At 42.4% G+C, this 19047-nt stretch overlaps 1 long non-coding RNA gene across 1 annotated transcript; it reads right to left on the bottom strand.

Annotated features, from left to right (window-relative positions):
• Positions 1-5859: 5859 nt before the first annotated feature.
• Positions 5860-7505, bottom strand: LOC131218697 (uncharacterized). Its single transcript, XR_009157805.1, has 2 exons — positions 7406-7505; positions 5860-7374 (listed from the first exon to the last, which is right to left on the bottom strand). It is a non-coding gene; the product is annotated as an uncharacterized LOC131218697 (long non-coding RNA).
• Between the last annotated feature and the right edge of the window lie 11542 nt (positions 7506-19047).

Consider the following 19047-nt stretch of genomic DNA (forward strand, 5'->3'; position numbering starts at 1 on the left):
AAAATACACCTTCATGCCCTAAACCACAATCTCCATCCCATAAACCACCTCCATCCCAGCCAAAGCCACCTCTTATGCCATATAGAGGTGGGCATCGAGCCGAGTCGAGTCGAGGTGGGCCAAGCTTAGCTTGGCTTGTCCATGATGTACTCGAGTTCGAGCTCGAGCTCGAGCTTGGCCTCGAGCTCAACATTGAAGCTTGGCTTGTTTGCCAAAGCTATCGAGTCGAGTTCGAGTCGAGCTAGTGGTTCGAGTCGAGTCGAGTTTACCTCAAGTCGAGCTTGAGCTTGTTGGGTGAGAGAGTAATAGATTCTGTTCTTGATCCTCCTCCATTGATGAAAAATTCAAAAATCTTAAGAGAATCAAAGCAAAACCCGATGAAAAAACCAAATAAAGCTTCGAATCGGATGAGGAAACCTGTAAGAACCGATCTGTTCTTGATCTTCTTCCACCAGCAGAAATCCAAGTACTAGAAAAGAAACAAAGCAGAACATAGATCAAAAATCCAAGTAAAGAGATCTAGCCAATCAGATCATTGGATTTCCTTGAAGCTCTAACAAATCTGAGAAGAACCCATCTCGAATTTCTTGAGTTTCACGCCTAAGAAGTAAATCTCAAGAGATTGAAATCATATTATTGTGGATCTGAAATGAAAACTGATGGTGGTGGTCCAGGCGGGCGGGCGGCTAGCAGTGGGCAGAGAAAGAGAAGAAAGGGAAAGGGAAGGGGGTGCGTGCGGTCGGGTAGAGACTCTAGGGTTTGTTTTTTATTTTTTATTTTTAAGTTTAAACTTAAAACTTATATTAATATATATATATATATATATACATATATATATATATATATATATATATATATATATATAATATTTAATATATTTATTAATCGAGCTGAGTCGAGCTCAAGTTCGAGCTTCAAATAATTAGCTTGGCTCGGCTTGAATCGGCCATTCAAGCCGAGTCAATTCGAGCTAACTCGAGCCGAGTCGAGCGAGCTTTTCAAGCTAGCTTGACTCGTGAACAGCCCTAATGCCATATTACCAAAAGGCCTTGGCCCATCTTCGGTGTTCACGGTCCCTTCCTCCAAAGCCTCATCCAGTATCCCTTCCACCTATGGTTTGCGCATATGAGCCAACAACTGATCTGCAATTTCCTGACACAGACGACTTTGACAACCCAACAGAACACATCGTTACATTTGGAAGATAAAAGGCCCCCCTGGTCTTCATTCTGATGGAACTCCCAAATGTGTTTCTGCTGCTGAAGCAGCTCTCAATTGGCAAGTTGAAAATGCGGCCTAGCAAAACCGCACGTTACAAAAGATCTTGCATAATCAGCAACAGTTAGCTGCCTCTGTTCAAAAGCAAAGTCTTGTTATCCCTCTCCTTGAAGCTCGTATTGCCACAGTCGAGAAAGAACTGTATGCCATTACTACTACAGTTCGTGATTCTAATCTTCTCCTTCAAAAGGAAATGGAAAGGAAATTTCTCAAAGCTCAGCTCCACTTCATAAAAAACCCACCTCGTCCTGCTTCCATTTATCCGCCCGATAATCCTCTCTTCCCTCAACTAAAGCAATACCCTCTTCCTACTCCACCACCACTACCATGGATCCCTTCTCCTCTACCCACTATCCCTTGGGCCACTACACCCTCTTTACAGGCCACACTCCCATCTCAGCCTCACCAACCTTCCCCTACTCCATCTTCCTCACAATCTTTTCAACCTACTCCTACACAAGCCCAGCCAACCCGATCAGCCTCACACCCTTCCATTCCATCCTCCTCCAAAGAAAAACAACACATTAATTTGGACCATCCCTTTATCTATGATTTAATGTCATCTTCACTCCCTTCTTCAGAATACCTACCTCCTGAGCCATTAAACCTTATTGTCTCTTTCCTCAGGGCTCGTGCCTTGATCCCTTCTTCGCCAGAAGAAGAGTTAGTTCTGTCTGACAGTGTCGACTCCGACATTTTGCTCAGTTGATGCAATAGCCTCATGGTGCCATGCTTATAACATAACCTCCGGCTCCTCCTCCTGATCCTTAGGTAGATGAGGCAGCCAATGATCTTGATGAAGACCGGCCTCCTTAGCAACATGCTCCTAGAATGGTCGCTCCCGAGAACGACAATAAGAAGCTCTTCACTCTTGATGATATTCCTCCTCATGAATGACAACAATGCCTCATGGATATTTATGCCTGGATGAAAGCAGAAATGCATACTCCAGGTGCTACAGCTCATCACACCTGTGAAAAGGTCATTGCCCGATTCAGTGGCACATTACGCGAATGGTGGAATATCCTTGGTGAATATCGCCAACTCCAGTTCTTGCAAGAAAACAGTATTGAAGCCTTTATTGGTTTCATTTACCTTGAATTCATTGGCGATTCAGCCTCTTATACTCGCACTGCCCGAGATGAATTCTTACAGATGAAAGTCTGCTCTTTTGAGAAAGCTAACCTGGACAAACATTATGGAAGAATGTCCAGAAGATTTTACATCATCAGTGGCAAGGATGATGTCAATCTCAAACCGGTCTACCTCAATTCTCTTCCTGACCCTCTTGGTGACGAAACCACCAAGCTCCTTGAGCAGCAGAATCTCCCTCTCCACTCTGCCACATTGAAGATGAACATGATTGTCCAACCTTGTACGAGATAGTACAAAAAGCAGAAGGCTTCATTAGGTAAGTAATACAGATCCCGGAAGGACATGGGTGTGAGGTATGGGTAATGAGGATGAAGGATATGATGGAAAACAGGGGCATTTCGGAACAGGTGGATTTCAAGGAAGGTTTTGAGATTGTGGGTTGGCTGATGATCAAAGTACATGGAACGGATTATGGCTTGGAGTTCGGGAGGAAGGGTGGAAATTCTTTCAAGTGGGAAGATATGGGGAATGGAGAGTTCATGGATAACTGGAGAGGCTATGGTGTTTGGAGGAGGCTGGCAAGGAAGTCGGGACACGAAGTCTGCTAAAATGTTGTCCTTTCCTTTGATCTTTTTTACTATAAAGCTCCTTGGAAAAACCAATTAGACCAACGTAGTAACCGCGGCTGAGGAATTATCTTTTGCTTGAAATCGAGCATTCGTGGGAACGCTGACAAGTCCATCTGGACCAAAAAATGGTGACCGAGAAGATGGAATTGGAACTTGGCGATGTCGTACTTGACTGCCAAAATTTCCTTGTAGGTAGAGTGGTAATGCTGTTCGGAAGACTTGAACCGACCACTACAATACCCACAAACTTCTCGAGTGTCGTTGATATCTTGAAGGAGAACAGCACCCCATTGGGTGTCACTGGATTCTGTCTGGAGGATGCGGACTGCATGTGAACGTGGAATCTGCAGTGGAGGAAGATGAGGGATAATCTTTTTGAGAGTGCGAACTACATCTATTTGAGAATCATCCCAAGGAGGCGCATCTTTCTTGAGTAAGGCGGTGAGAACATCACAGTAAGAGCATACATGCGGGTTGAAATCAGAGACATAATTCACAATGCCGACAAACTGTTGAATTTGTTTGGCAGACGTGAGAACATCTGGAAATTGGAGAAGATGTTCGGCAATATGCGGTTGAGGAGAGTACTGTCCATTTCTGATTTCCATACCAAGAAAATCAATGTTGGCTTGGGCCAACTGCATCTTTCATTCAGAGAGCATGATGCCGTGTTCAACGCAGATTGTATGAAAGAGCTGGAGAAGATCACTATGAGTCTTCTCGTCAGGAGATTTAAGAAGAAGATCATCAATGTAGACCAAACAATGGGCTAAGATGGGTTGAAAGATCCGTGCCAATGCTTTCTGAAAAAGAGATGGAGCGGTTTTCAATCCAAAAGGCATAACTATCCATTGATAGTGTGCATTTGAGACAGTAAACAGTGTTTTGTGCCGATCAACTAGGTTGATACCCAGTTGCCAGAATCCTACCTTTAAATCAAATTTGGAGAACAGATGGGCATCTGTCAAATGTTGAAATAAGAAGGCACGATTTGGCAAAGGAAACTTGTCATCTTGAAGATATTTGTTTAATGGTTTGTAGCTGATGATAAGTCGAAGTTTTTCACGAACTTGCTCGGCATGCTTGTTCACGTAAGTTTCAGATGATCTGGGTTCATTCCAGGGTGACTTGCTTTTGTCGACGTAACCATGACTTGCTGTTTAAACAGGAGGTTCACAAAGAACTAGGAACAAGTCCAAAGAGGAGAGGGGTGTTTTTGGGTGAACTCGGAATGGGTATTGGCACAACATTGGTCAATAAGCAGATTTTTTATGTTGAGGATGGGCTGTGTCAAATGGACATTTGGGATCTGGGACCATGGCAAAAAGGAGGATTTATACTGAAGGCCATTGAGTAACCATTCAAGACCTGTGAGTTTGTGGAGAATATCAAACCCAAGGATGAGGTCTTTGCCTGAGAGAGAGGAGCCAAGTAAAAAATGGGTGATGGTGAGATTGGGGAAGAGCTTTATAGAGAGAGGATGAGAGATTTTGTCAACACGGAAAACTTTGCAGTTGGCTGCTCTAAAGAATTGAGAATGGGATGACCATGAAGAATCAAGGAGAATGGATGGGTTTAGAATGGAGATGGCGGCACCGGTATCAGCAAGTGCAATAACATGGATTGGAGTAGAAGAGTCCTAACGGTAGAGTTCAACTCGGACGAGCGGAGTTGGGCTAACGGATGTAATGGAAGAGAGCAGGACAACTTCAGAAATACTGTCAACTTCATCAAGAGAGCTTTGATAATCATCTTCGGAGGAGTCATCAGTAGAATCAGAGAGATGACTTTCAATTTCTTGTCTGATGACAAGAACGCCTGATAGATCATAATCATCATAGAGAGAGTAGAGAGACTCAAGGTCATTATCTTTGTGAGGTAGAAGAGCGAATGCCTTTTCAATTGACTTGGCATATTTAGGACGATGACGCCTAGGACACTGTTTGGAAAAGTGCCCTTTTTTGTTACAGATGTAACACTGATCGGTAGACTTACGACGAAAAGGTTTCTTCTTGAGAAATCATAATAAATGCTTTTTCTTGAATTTGCGGCGTGGGCATGTATCACCATCTTTGAAATAACGTTTCTTGTGAAAATGACGCTTCTTTTTTTCGAAGGGACAGTCACAAGATGACTTGTCTTTGCATTTAATGGAGAGATATGGCTTCTCACAAGCTGTAACAAGACAGGTGTTCATCTTTTCTGCGCGTTTCAGGAATTTATGCTGGTTGCATAACTTCTGGACTGCATGGAGGGAGGTCTGATGGATCTGACCCAATGTGGCAGAGTGGATAAAGAGACTCGGGAGGAAGGGTGGAAATTCTTTCAAGTGGGAAGATATGGGGAATGGAGAGTTCAAACAAATATCTTCAAGATGACAAGTTTCCTTTGCCAAATCGTACCTCCTTATTTCAACATTTGACAGATGCTCATCTGTTCTCCAAATTTGATTTAAAGGCAGGATTCTGGCAATTGGGTATCAACCCAGCTGATCGGCACAAAACAACGTTTACTGTCCCAAATGCACACTATCAATGGACAGTTATGCCTTTTGGATTAAAAACCACTCCGTCTCTTTTTCAGAAAGCGATGGTACGGATCTTTCAACCCATCTTAGACCATTGCTTGGTCTACATTGATGAGATTGACATCATCCTTACCACCGATGATGTAAAATCTTTTGGACATTCTTCCATAATTTTTGTCCAGGTCAGCTTTCTCAAAAGAGTAGACTTTCATCTTTAAGAATTTATCTCGAGCAGAACGAGTGTAAGAGGATAAATCGTCAATGAATTCAAGGTAAATGAAACCAATAAAAGCTTCAATACTGTTTTCTTGCAGGAACTGGAGCTGGCGATATTCACCAAGGATATTCCACCATTCGCATAATGTGCCACTGAATCAGGCAACGACCTTTTCACAGGTGCGATGGGCTGTAGCACCCGGAGTATGCATTTCTGCTTTCATCCAGGCATAAATATCCATGAGGCGTTGTTGCCATTCATGAGGAGGAATATCATCAAGAGTGAAGAGCTTCTTATTGTCGTTCTCGGGAGCGACCATTCTAGGAGCATGCTACTGAGGAGGCCAGTCTTCATCAAGATCACTGGCTGCCTCGTCTACCTAAGGATCAGGAGGAGGAGCCAGAGGTTGTGTTGTAGGCATGACACCATGAGGCTGTTGCATCAACTGAGCAAGAATGTCGGAGTCGACACTGTCAGATAGAACTGACTCTTCTTCTGGCAAAGAAGGGATCAAGGCACGAGCCATGAGGAAAGAGGCAATAGGGTTTAATGGCTTAGGAGGTAGGTATTCTAAAGAAGGGAGTGAAGAGGCCATCAAATCATAGGTAAAGGGATGGTCCAAATCAATGTGTTGTTTTCCTTTGAAGGAGGATGGGATGGAAGGGTGTGAGGCTGACTGGGTTGGCTAGGCTTGTGGAGGAGTAGGTTGAAAAGATTGTGAGGAAGATGGAGTAGGGGAAGGTTGGTGAGGCTGAGATGGGAGTGAGGCCTGTAAAGAGGGTGTAGTGGCCCATGGGATAGTGGCCAGAGGAGAAGGGATCCATGGTAGTGGTGGTGGAGTAGGAAGAGGGTATTGCTTTGGTTGAGGGAAGAGAGGATTATCGGGCGGATAAATGGAAGCAGGACGAGGTGGGTTTTTGATGGAGTGGAGCTGAGCTTTGAGAGATTTCCTTTCCATTTCCTTTTGAAGGAGAAGATTAGAATATGATGATGAACACTATTATGTTCCCTTTGCTTATGATCGTGTGGTGATTCGTGGCTACAGAAATTTCAATTTGGCACACCACTGACACTATTACGATGGTGTCCTTCATCTGTTCAAGCGCCAAATGTGTGAACTCAACAATGTCCAGGTTGCTGATATTCCCAGTTCTATTTGGTTGAATCCAATCACCACTGCCAATGGTGATCTTTACTTGGACCACTTCATCACTTATGTCGAAAGGAACATGGAACTGCTCATGGCCCCATCCTCCAGCGATGGTGATTCGTCCGATCCAGATGATTGATCTCAGAGTGTACCAAGCTTGAATGCAATACGTGTAAAAAGTCCATAAATACAATAATTGCTAATAGATGCTTCTCCAGGTGTTACTCCAAGAGAGTTAAAGCCATCACTATTTGCAATAGTGAAAGCACCACCCTCCTTTATTGCATCTTTAAGGCAACCCATGCCTCTCCAAGCAACGTGTATTGCCTCAGGACAATATGTGGCCTTACATATTCCACCATTCGTGTAATGTGCCACTGAATCGGGCAACGGCCTTTTCATAGGTGCGACGGGCTATAGCACCCGGAGTATGCATTTCTGCTTTCATCCAGGCATGGCTCTGATACCAGATAAAACCCTTAGCGGATAAAACCCTAAGCAGATAAAACCTAAGCGGATAAAACCGTAAACAGATAAAACCCTATACCCTAAATGCTAATCGGAAAACCCAAATCAGAATCGTAATAAGAGGGAAAGAAAACTGCGAGTTGCTATAACGACGTTACTATAGCATGAGTACTATAGCACGGTACTGTAGCATAATTACTGTAGCATGGGTACTGTAGCACGGGTACTGAAGCACGAGTGTTAAAAAAATAACAACTGAAGTATTGACAAAGGATTTTATGAACGTTTGGAAAAACATAAGTAAATACATTAAACAAGAACATACAAAAATATATACAAAAATATAACACATAATCCTATGGAGACTAAGATTGCTGCGATAAGTGATGGCGAAGACATGGTAGAGAAGGGAGTTAATGTGGGCGTAAGTAAATGGATCGAGGAAAAGGTGTGAGAAAGACAATATCAGTAATTAGTAAAAATCATGAAAAACATTATGGAAGTAAGTGGCTAATACAAAGACGAAATTTAAAACAGACACTTTTTCTTAAAAGCATTAAATACTAGGATTCAAAACTAAAGCACACAGCAACACTCAAACTTTTACAACTCTTTTCTCGACTTCAACTTCTCTCTACTTCTATCTTGTGAAATACAAACAGACTGCGGAGCGGACGTCAAGCTACTCTTCAAAGCGTAAAATCTTATCATCTAGGGGTTGCTGAGCTTCAAAGCATCTTTTGACAATTGCAGATAGGACACACGGGCTTCGGTCATTGGTTGGAGCTAGACACATCTTCTAGGTAGCATTGATAACTTGGGACACCTGTTGGGACTCGTTCAAGAAGCTTGGACAGCTGTTGGGACACGTAGGTCCTCGAGCATTGATGGTGAGCAACGGGTGGAATACATAGGGCCACGTATTGTCCTGAGGCAATACACATTGCTTGGAGAGGCATGGGTTGCCTTAAAGCTGCAATAAAGGAGGGTGGTGCTTACACTATTGCAAATAGTGATGGCTTTAACTCTCTTGGAGTAACACCTGGAGAAGCATCTATTAGCAATTATTGTATTTATGAACTTTTTACACGTATTGTATTCAAGCTTGGTACACTCTGAGATCAATCATCTGGATTGGACGAATCACCATCGCTGGAGGATGGGGCCATGAGCAGTTCCATGTTCCTTTCGACATAAGTGATGAAGTGGTCCAAGCAAAGATCACCATTGGTAGTGGTGATTGGATTCAACCAGATAGAACTGAGAATATCAGCAACCTGGACATTGTTGAGTACACACATTTGGCGCTTGAACAGATGAAGGACACCATCGTAATAGTGCCAGTGGTGTGCCAAATTGAAATTTCTATAGCCACGAATCACCACGCGATCATAAGCAAAGGGACACACAATAGTGTGCATCATCAATGGTAGAGATGAGTTCCCGGGGATTTCAAAAGGTGATTTCAATGAACTCACTGTGATGATGCAGCTGCAAATGCCAAACATGGAGAGGATGGAACAGTTGAAGGAATTTGGCTAGATTTTTGTTGGTCTCAGTCAGTTTATGGGCACCAGAAAAGTTATCCCATTCGATGCGAGCAAGGTATGCATGGAGCGAAGCCACATTGAAGGTGAACATGATTGTCCAACTTTGTATGAGATAGTACAAAAAGCAGAAGGCTTCATTAGGTAAGTAATACAAATCCTGGAAGGACATGGGTGTGAGGTGTGGGTAATGAGGATGAGGGATATGACGGAAAACAGGGGCATTTTAGAATAGGTGGATTTCAAGGGAGGTTTTGAGATTGTGGGTTGGCCGATAGTCAAAGTACATGGAACGGATTATGGCTTGGAGTTCGGGAGGAAGGGTAGAAATTCTTTCAAGTGGGAAGATATGGGGAATGGAGAGTTCATGGATGACTGGAGAGGCTATGGTGTCTAAAGGAGGCTGGCAAGGAAGGCGGGACAGGAAGTCTGCTAGGATGTTGTCCTTTCCTTTGATCTTTTTTACTGTAAAGCTTCATTGTGAAAACCAATTAGACCAACGTAGTAACTGCGGCTGAGGAATCATCTTTTGCTTAAAATCGAGCATTCGTGGGAATGCTGACAAGTCCATCTCGACCAAAAAATGGTGACCGAGAAGATGGAACTGGAACTCGGAGATGCCGTACTTGACTGCCAAAATTTTCTTGTAGGTAGAGTGGTAATACTGTTCAGAAGACTTAAATTGACCACTATGATACCCACAAACTTTTCGAGTGTCGTTGATATCTTGAAGGAGAACAGCACCCCATTGGGTGTCACTGACATCTGTCTGGAGGATGCGGACTGCATGTGAACATGGAATCTACAGTGGAGGAAGATGAGGGATAATCTTCTTGAGAGCGCGGATTGCATCTGTATGAGAATCATCCCAAGGAGGCGCATCTTTCTTGAGTAAGACAATGAGAACATCACGGTACGAGTGTACATGCGGGATGAAATCAGAGACATAATTGACATTGCTGATGAACTGTTGAATTTGTTTGGCAGACGTGAGAACATCTGAAAATTGGAGAAGATGTTCGACAATATGCGATTGAGGAGAGTACTATCCATTTCTGATTTCCATACCAAGAAAATCAATGTTGGCTTCGGCCAACTGCGGATAAATGGAAGCAGGACGAGGTAGGTTTTTGATGGATTGGAGCTAAGCTTTGAGAGATTTCTTTTCCATTTCCTTTTGAAGGAGAAGATTAGAATCATGAACTGTAGTAGCAATGACATACAGTTCTTTCTCGACTGTTGTAATGCGAGCTTCAAGGAGAGGGATAACAAGACTTTGCTTTTGAACAGAGGCAGTTAACTGTTGCTGATTGTGCAAGATCTTTTGTAACGCGCGGTTTTGCTGGGCCGCATTTTTAGCTTGCCAATTGAGAGCTGCTTCAGCAGCAGAAACATGTTTGGGAGTTCCATCAGAATAAAGATCAAGGGGTTCTTTTATCTTCCAAACGTAATTGTGCATTCTGCTGGGTGGTCAAAGTCATCTGTGTTATGAAATTACGAATCAGCTGTTGGCTCATATGTGCAAACCATGGGTGGAAGGGAGACTGGATGAGGCTTTGGAGGAAGGGACTGCGAACACCGAAGATGGGCCAAGGCCTTTTGGTAATATGGCATAAGAGGTGGCTTTGGCTGGGATGGAGGTGGTTTATAGGATGGAGATTGTGGTTTAGGGCATGAAGGTGTATTTGGAGGAGGTGTAGGTGGTGGAGGTTTTGGATGAGGAGGTGATGGTTTGCATGAGGAAGGAGGCACGGATAAGGGTCTTTTCTTGGGGTAAAGGACATAATAGTTAAACTTGCCAGAAGGTTCACCAAGGAGACCGACTTCAGGATCTCCTGCCTCATATCGACGTCGGAGTTGTGCTTGAAAAGAGTTGGACCGACGAGGTGTATCATCAAATTCATCATTAAGACATTCATCACAGGAGCAGACATCCCAACTGATGTGGAGATTGTTGCGACAGCTTCAGTCAGTATAACGAGTACCACTCGGATCTGGGCCGGTGGGAGTAGGCTCTGTAACAAACTTCCCTTCAATCATTTGACCAGAAACTGGACTAGCCGAGGAGAAGCAATTGATTTCAGGAAGAGGGGTGGAGAAAACAGGCTTGGCTTGAGTGCTGGTCTTAAACCTGGTTTCCACATCATTTGCAAGTTTCAGATGATCTGGGTTCTTTAGGGTTTTATCTAAGGGACAGGTATAATCCTTGTTTAAGTAGGCCCACACTCTCATTTTGAAAGGATATTTTAACTTCCAAAATAAGATATCCCCGTACGAAAGAGCTGTTGATAGAGAGCTGCTTTTGTTCTGGAAAAAAAAAAGTGTCCTTAAAACTAAGGTTTATAGAAAACCCTGATTCGGTGTACCTATGCCATAGTTAATCTCCATTGTGTCGCCCTGAATGGCCCACGTTCAAATAGTTGGACGATCACTACCGTCCATCTTGCGGTTCTTTTTGTTTTAAACGCCCTAAGATATGGCAGTCACACGGAAATGGTGATCCCAGATGATTTGTGGAAATGAATGTGGACCATTGCAGTTTTTTCAATGGTATATATTTAATGTATGGGTTCTCTAGATGGAAGCCGATTAGGGGTTACCCGGGTAACACGTTACACAAAGTCTGACCTAAGTCCACCTGAATCCAAGCCCTGAATATCCCAATGAATAAATGATATTTTGGTGTGCCTCTTGCGGAAGAGGAAAGGAGAGAACGAAAGAAAATGGAGAAAATTAGGTTTAGTAAAGACCTGTGACCGGGTTTATAGGCTTTTGGGGTACTAAGCTTGGGCCTCAGTGTCAGACCCCATACACCACCCTAACTCCGGCCCAATATGAGCCAAAGCCTGAAGGCCTGTCAAGATGGAAGCGGATTAGCTGGTGTGCCATACAAAAGCAATATAGCTGGTGTATTGATGTCTGTGGGTCTTATAATGAGGTATGTGTTATATCCAAACAGTCCATCCATTTTACCAGCTCTTTTTAAGGCTTGATACTAAAAGTAAGACAGATCTAAAGATCAATTGAACCACACTGCAGAAAGCAGCGGAGGATTGAACGTCAATTGAAACCCTTTTGAGAGTTACAGAAGTTTTGAATCAATATGATATTTGTTTTCCCTCTTCATCCAGGTCTTTGTGACCTTATGAACAGATTTGATGGAAAATAAATGTTATGGTGGGCCCTATGAATGTTTTAATGATGAAAATCATTATCCCATTGCTATTTGTGGTGTAGTCCAGTTAACCTTTGGATATGATTCATTTTTTTGGCTCCTGCACTTAAATGATCCCGAAAATGGGATGAATGGTGTGAATATAATAATTACATCATTTTGGGGCCATACAACTTTGATCTCCTTTTAACCGTTGGTAAAAGTCGGCCAGCTCGAGTCTGCGCTCGTCTTCACACAACAGGTGTGTGGTACACCAGCCAATCCACATCCTGTCAGGACCTGGAAGCAGATTGGCTGGTGTACCACACATCAGCTATATAGCTGGTGTAGATATGTGCCGTGCGTAGACGAGAGCGCCAATGCTCCTCCGGCTTAAATTGTACCAACGGTTCAAATGAGATCAAAGTTACATGTGCCTCAAAATGATGTATTTATTATATCCGTATTGTTTATCCATTTTTCAATATCATTTTAGTGCATAAGACAAAATGAATCATATCCAATGGTCAAATGGACCACTCGAAAAAGAGAGATTTGCGACTGTACGACCCATTTATGGCCAAATTACGATACCAAGCCCACCTTATTTTACCTTGCAAAAATAAGCCCAGCTGTACGGATGGCTTGCCAAAGGTCGAAAATGCCCCTGCCTTTTCCTTCCAGCGGATCGGTGGTGCTCGAAGACGAGCGCTGACGCTCCTCGAACTCGGAGATGTACGAGCGGTTCAAAAGATATCAAAGCTACATGGCCCCACAGTTACGTATTTATTATATCCACAACGTTCATCCATATTTCGAGATCATTTGAGAGCATTATCAGAAAAATATCATATCCAAAGATCAACTGGACCATACAACAAAGAGCTACGGGAAAATTGATTTTCACCGTTAAAAATTTTGTAGGGCCCACCATAACATTTATTTTCCATCCAATACCGGGATGAAGAGGAAAAACAAATTTCATAATAATCCAAAACTTCTGTGACCCCTAGAAGGGTTTCAATGGTAAATATTCAATCCTCCACAGCCTTTTACAGTGTGGTCCATTTGATAGCTAGATCTGTCTTATTTTTTGTCTCAAGCCTTAATATGAGTTTGTCGAATATATGGACGGTTTGGATATAACACATACCTCATAATAGGACCCACAAAAAGTGGTGGGAATTATAATAGTAAAAAATAAAATAATAAATAAATAAATAGACCGAGAACTTATGGCTATGGTGTTTTCTATAGCTACGGATTATACCTGTAGCCATAGCCGTAGCCCCCACCGTTTCGATATGTTCTTTTATATGTATCGAAGGTCTTTCAATATGTCTTTCGATATATATCGAAGGTCTTTTGATTAATCGAAAAAGGTCGAGAACTATTCAGCAAGTTTGCCTCAAAAATCCTGCAATTTTCAATACATATCGAAGAGTATTCGATATGTATCGGAGGTGATATAACCAATAGTTACGGATTATAACCGTAGCCGTAACTGTAGTTTGTGCCAATTTATGAAAAAAAAAAAAATTTAATTTTTTTACATGGATAAATTTATTCTACCTACAATTTTCTCTAATACATATTTATATAAATATGTATATATAAGCATATAAAAAAAAATTCTCTCTTTTTTTCATTCATTTCTTTATTCATTTAACAAGAATATCTTCTAAACTAAAATTAGTTACTTGACGTACCCTATATGATTTTGGGGTAGGAGAAGCTACTTTAGCCAGCCAACCTGGTTATTTTTCAAGATTCCATCAGATCTATGGTCAAAAATCCATTTCATTCACTTCGCGGTCAATTTCAATCAGTTCGCGGTCAATTTCATTCATTTCATTTACTTCGCGATCAATTCCATGCATTTCACGGTCAATCCCAGTGATTCCAATTTGATTCACGATCATTTCCATGCATTTCACGGTCAATTCCCTTTACTTCACGGTCATTTCCATGCATTTCACGGTCAATTCCCTTCACTTCACGGTCATTTCCACGTATTTCACGGTCAATTCCCTTCACTTCACGGTCATTTCCATGCATTTCACGGTCATTTCCATGCATACCACGATCATTCCGGCCTATTCCGTGTTGATTTAAGGTCATTTCGGTGCATTTCACCGTCATGCCCCTTCACTTCACGGTCATTTTCGGGCATATCACGATCCAATCGCCTCACTTCACAGTCATTTCCATTCATATCACGGTCATTCTCGCCTATTCCGTGGTGATTCACGGTCATTTTGGCGCATTTCACGTTTATGCCCCTTCACTTCAGGTCATTTTTGCGCATTTCACGGTCCAATTGCTTCACTTCACAGTCATTTTCATGCATATCACGGTCGTTCCCGCCTATTCCATGTTGATTCACAGTCCTTTCGGCACATTTCACTGTCATGCTCCTTCACTTCACGGTCATTTTCGCGCATTTCGCAGTACAATCGCATCACTTCACGATCATTTCCATGCATATCACAGTCATTCCCGCCAATTCCGTGTGGATTCACGGTCATTTCGGTGCATTTCACGGTCATTTTCGCGCATTTCGTGGTACAATCGCCTCACTTCACAGTCATTTCCATGCATATCACGGTCATTCCCGCCTATTCCGTGTTGATTCACGGTCATTTCGCCGCATTTCACAGTCATGCCCCTTCACTTCACAGTCATTCCCGCCTATTCCGTGTTGATTCACAGTCATTTCGGTGCATTTCACTGTCATGCCCCTTCACGGTCATTTCCGTGCATTTCATGGTCCCGCCTATTCTGTGTTGATTCACGGTCATTTCGGCGCATTTCACGGTCATGCCTCTTCACTTTACAGTCATTTTCGCGCATTTCATGGTCCAATCGCTTCACTTCATAGTCATTTCCATGCATACCACGGTCATTCCCGCCTATCCGTGTTGATTCACAGTCCTTTCGGCGCATTTCATGGTCATGCCCCTTCACTTCACGGTCATTTCCGCGCATTTCACGGTACAATCGCCTCACTTCATGGTCATTTTCATGCATATCACGGTCATTCCTGCCTATTCCGTATTGATTCACGGTCATTTCGGCGTATTTCACGGTCATGCCCCTTCACTTCATGGTCATTTTTTTGCGGTACAATTGCCTCACTTCACGATCATTTCCATGCATATCACGGTCATTCCCGCCTATTCCATGTTGATTCACGGTCATTTCGGCGCATTTTACGGTCATGCCCCTTCACTTCACGGTCATTTTCGCGCATTTTACGGTCCAATCGCCTCACTTCATGGTCATTTCCATGCATACCATGGTCATTCCCGCCTATTCCGTGTTGATTCACGGTCATTTCGACGCATTTCACAGTCATGCCCCTTCACTTCATGGACATTTTCGTGCATTTCATGGTTCAATCGCCTCACCTCACGGTCATTTCCATGCATACCATGGTCATTCTCGCCTATCCGTGTTGATTCACGGTCATTACGGCGCATTTCACGGTCATGCCCCTTCACTTCACGAACATTTCCGCGCATTTCACGGTCCAATCGCCTCACTTCACGGTCATTTTCATGCATACCATGGTCATTCCCGCCTATTCTGTGTTGATTCACGGTCATTTCGGCGCATTTCACAGTCATGCCCCTTCACTTCACGGTCATTTTCGAGCATTTCACGGTCAATTCGCTTCACTTCATGATCATTTTCATGCATTTCACGATCATTCCCACCTATTTCATGTTGATTTACGGTCATTTCGACGCATTTCACGGTGAAGTGTAGCAATTGGACCGTGAAATGCGCGAAAATGACCGTGAAGTGAAGGGGTATGACCGTGAAATGCGTTGAAATGACCGTGAATCAACACGAAATAGTCAGGAATGACCGTGTAATGCATGGAAATGACCGTAAAGTGAAGCAAATTGACCGTGAAATGCGCGGAAATGACCGTGAAGTGAAGGGGCATGATCGTGAAATGCGTTGAAATGATCGTGAATCAACAGGGAATAGGCGGGAATGACCATGATATGCATGGAAATCACGGTCATTCCCTCCTATTCCATGTTGATTCACGGTCACTTCAGCGCATTTCACGGTCATGCCCCTTCACTTCATGGTCATTTCTGAGTATTTCACGTTCCAATCGCCTCAATTCACGGTCATTTCCATGCATATCATGGTCATTCCTGCCTATTCCGTGTTGATTCACGATCATTTTGGCACATTTCACGGTCATGCCCCTTCACTTCACGATCATTTTCGCGCATTTCATGATCCAATCGCTACACTTCACCGTGAAATGCATCGAAATGACCGTGAATCAACACGAAATAGACAGGAATGACCGTGAAATGCATGGAAATGACCGTGAAGTGAAGCGAATTGACCATAAAATGCATGGAAATGACCGTGAATCAAAACGGAATCGCCGAGATTGACCGTGAAATGCATGAAAATGACCGTGAAGTAAAGCGAATTGATCGTGAAATGCATAGAAATGTCTGTGAAGTGAAGGGAATTGAATGTGAAATGCATGAAAATGACTGTGAATCAAAACGGAATCGTCTGGATTGACTGTCAAGTCCATGGAAATGATCGTGAAGTGAAGTGAAATGACCGTAAAATGCATGGAAATGACCATGAAGTAAAGGGAATTGACCGTGAAATGCATGGCAATGACCGTGAATCAAAACAGAATCACCGGGATTAACCATGAAATGCATGAAAATGACTGTGAAGTAAATGAAATGAATGAAATTGACCGCGAACTGATTGAAATTGACCGCAAAGTGAATGAAATGAATTTTCGACCATCGACCTGATGGAATCTTGAAAAATAACTAGGTTAGTTGGCTAAAGTATCTTCAAATCATATAGGGTACATCAAGTAACTAATTTTGGTTTAAAAGATATTCTTGTTAAATGAATAATGAAAGAAATGAAAAAAAGAGAGAATTTTTTTTATATGCTTATATATACATATTTAGATAAATATGTATTAGAGAAAATTGTAGGTAGAATAAAGTTCTTCATGTAAAAAATAAAAAATAAAAAATTTTGCATAGACGTTTACGGACTGCAGTTATCGCTACGGCTATAATCCGTAGCTATAGGTTCGATAATATCAAATATACTTCAATATGTATCAAAAATTGCAAGATTTTTTATGCAAAGTTGTTGGACAGTTCTGGACCTTTTTAATTAATTAAAAGACTTTCGATACATAGCAAAGGAAATATCAAAAAAGCATTACTTGGTTATGGCTACGGTTATAATCCGTAGCTATAGATTGCAGGCTTTTTTTCCCAGTAATCCCCATTGCCTTTGTGGGTCTTTTATGAGGTATGTGTTATATCGAAACCGTCCATCTATTTGGCGAACTCGTCCTAAGTCTTGAGAAGAAAAATAAGACAGATTTAGCTATCAAGTGGACCACACTGTAAAAGGCAGTGGAGGATTGAACATCTACCATTGAAACCCTTTTAGGGGTCGCAGAAGTTTTTGATCATTACGAAATTTGTTTTTCCTCTTCATCCAGATCTTCGTGACCTTATGAATAGATTGGATGAAAAATAAATGTTATGGTGGGCCCTACAAAAGTTTCAACGGTGAAAATCAATTTTCTGCTGCTCTTTGTGGTGTGGTCCAGTTGATCTTTGGATATGATTTTTTTTTTGGATAATGCTCCGAAATGATCTCGAAATATGGATGAACGTTGTGGATATAATAAATACATAACTGTGGGGCCCATGTAACGTTTATCTCTTTTGAACCGTTCGTATAACTCGGAGTTCGAGGAGCGCTAGCGCTCGTCTTCGAGCAGCGGCCGATCCGCTTGAAGGAAAAAGCAGGGGCATTTTCAACCTTTGGGAAGGCGTCCGAACAGCTGGGGCTTATTCTTGCAAGGTAAATAAGGTGGGCTTGGTCTCGTAAATGGGCCATAAATGTGTCGTACAGTCGTAAATTTCTCCCCCCCAAAAGTAGCATCGAGGATACTGATTTCCACCATTAAAAAATATTATAAGGCCTGCCATAACGTTTATTTTCCATCCAGTCTGTAAATAAGGTCACAAATACATTAAAGAAGAGGAAAAACAAATTTCATATTGATCCAAAACTTCTGTAATCCCAGAAGGGTTTCAATGGTAGACGTTCAATCTCCCACTACTTTTTTCAGTGTGGTCCAATTGGTCTTCAGATCTTTCTTATTTTTCAGCTCAAGCCTTAAGACGAGCTCATCAAATGGATGGACGGTTTGGATATAACACATACCTCATGATGGAACCCACAGAATTTGCTGACATAAATACGCCAGTTACGTAGCGTAGCGTGGTACACCAGCCAAGCCGCTTCAGTCAAAACTATCCAGTACATTGACCGTTGTCTTTGCTGGACGCGGATTTCCTGCGAAAGCCTTTCGCAGGAAGTTCCTGCGCTGGGAAATTAGGTGGGGCCCACTGTGATGTTTCTGAGAAATCTTCTCCGTTCATACATTTTATGAGCTCATTTTAGGACATTTTACCAAAACTGAACCGTATCCAAAGCTCAAGGGAGCCAAAAACGTGATAATTAAATGTCCACAGTTGAAATATTTGTGGGGCTACAGAAGTTTTGATTCATGATAATATTTTTGTTTTCAGTTCATCCCAATAGGAATGACGTTATTAATGGTATGGATGACATCTAAACATTACTGTTCAACCCAGGAAGGTTTCAATGGTAGGAATTTGCCTAACCACATTTTCCTTTAGTACGGATCACTCAAGCATTGGATATGGTTCATTTTTGGCAAAATATCCTAAAATGAACTCACAAAACGGATGAACGGGGAGGATTTCTCAAAAACATCAAAGTGGGCCTCACCTGAGTTCCCAGCGCAGGAAGTTCCTGCGAAAAGCTTTCGCAGGAAATCCGCGTCCGTCTTTGCTTACCACAAGTTAGAAATTTTCCATTTTACTGCATTCATCATCACTAATGTTATCCCCGCCACATA

The sequence above is a fragment of the Magnolia sinica genome, chromosome 11 (assembly GCF_029962835.1).
Source record: "Magnolia sinica isolate HGM2019 chromosome 11, MsV1, whole genome shotgun sequence".
Taxonomy (NCBI): Eukaryota; Viridiplantae; Streptophyta; class Magnoliopsida; order Magnoliales; family Magnoliaceae; genus Magnolia; species Magnolia sinica.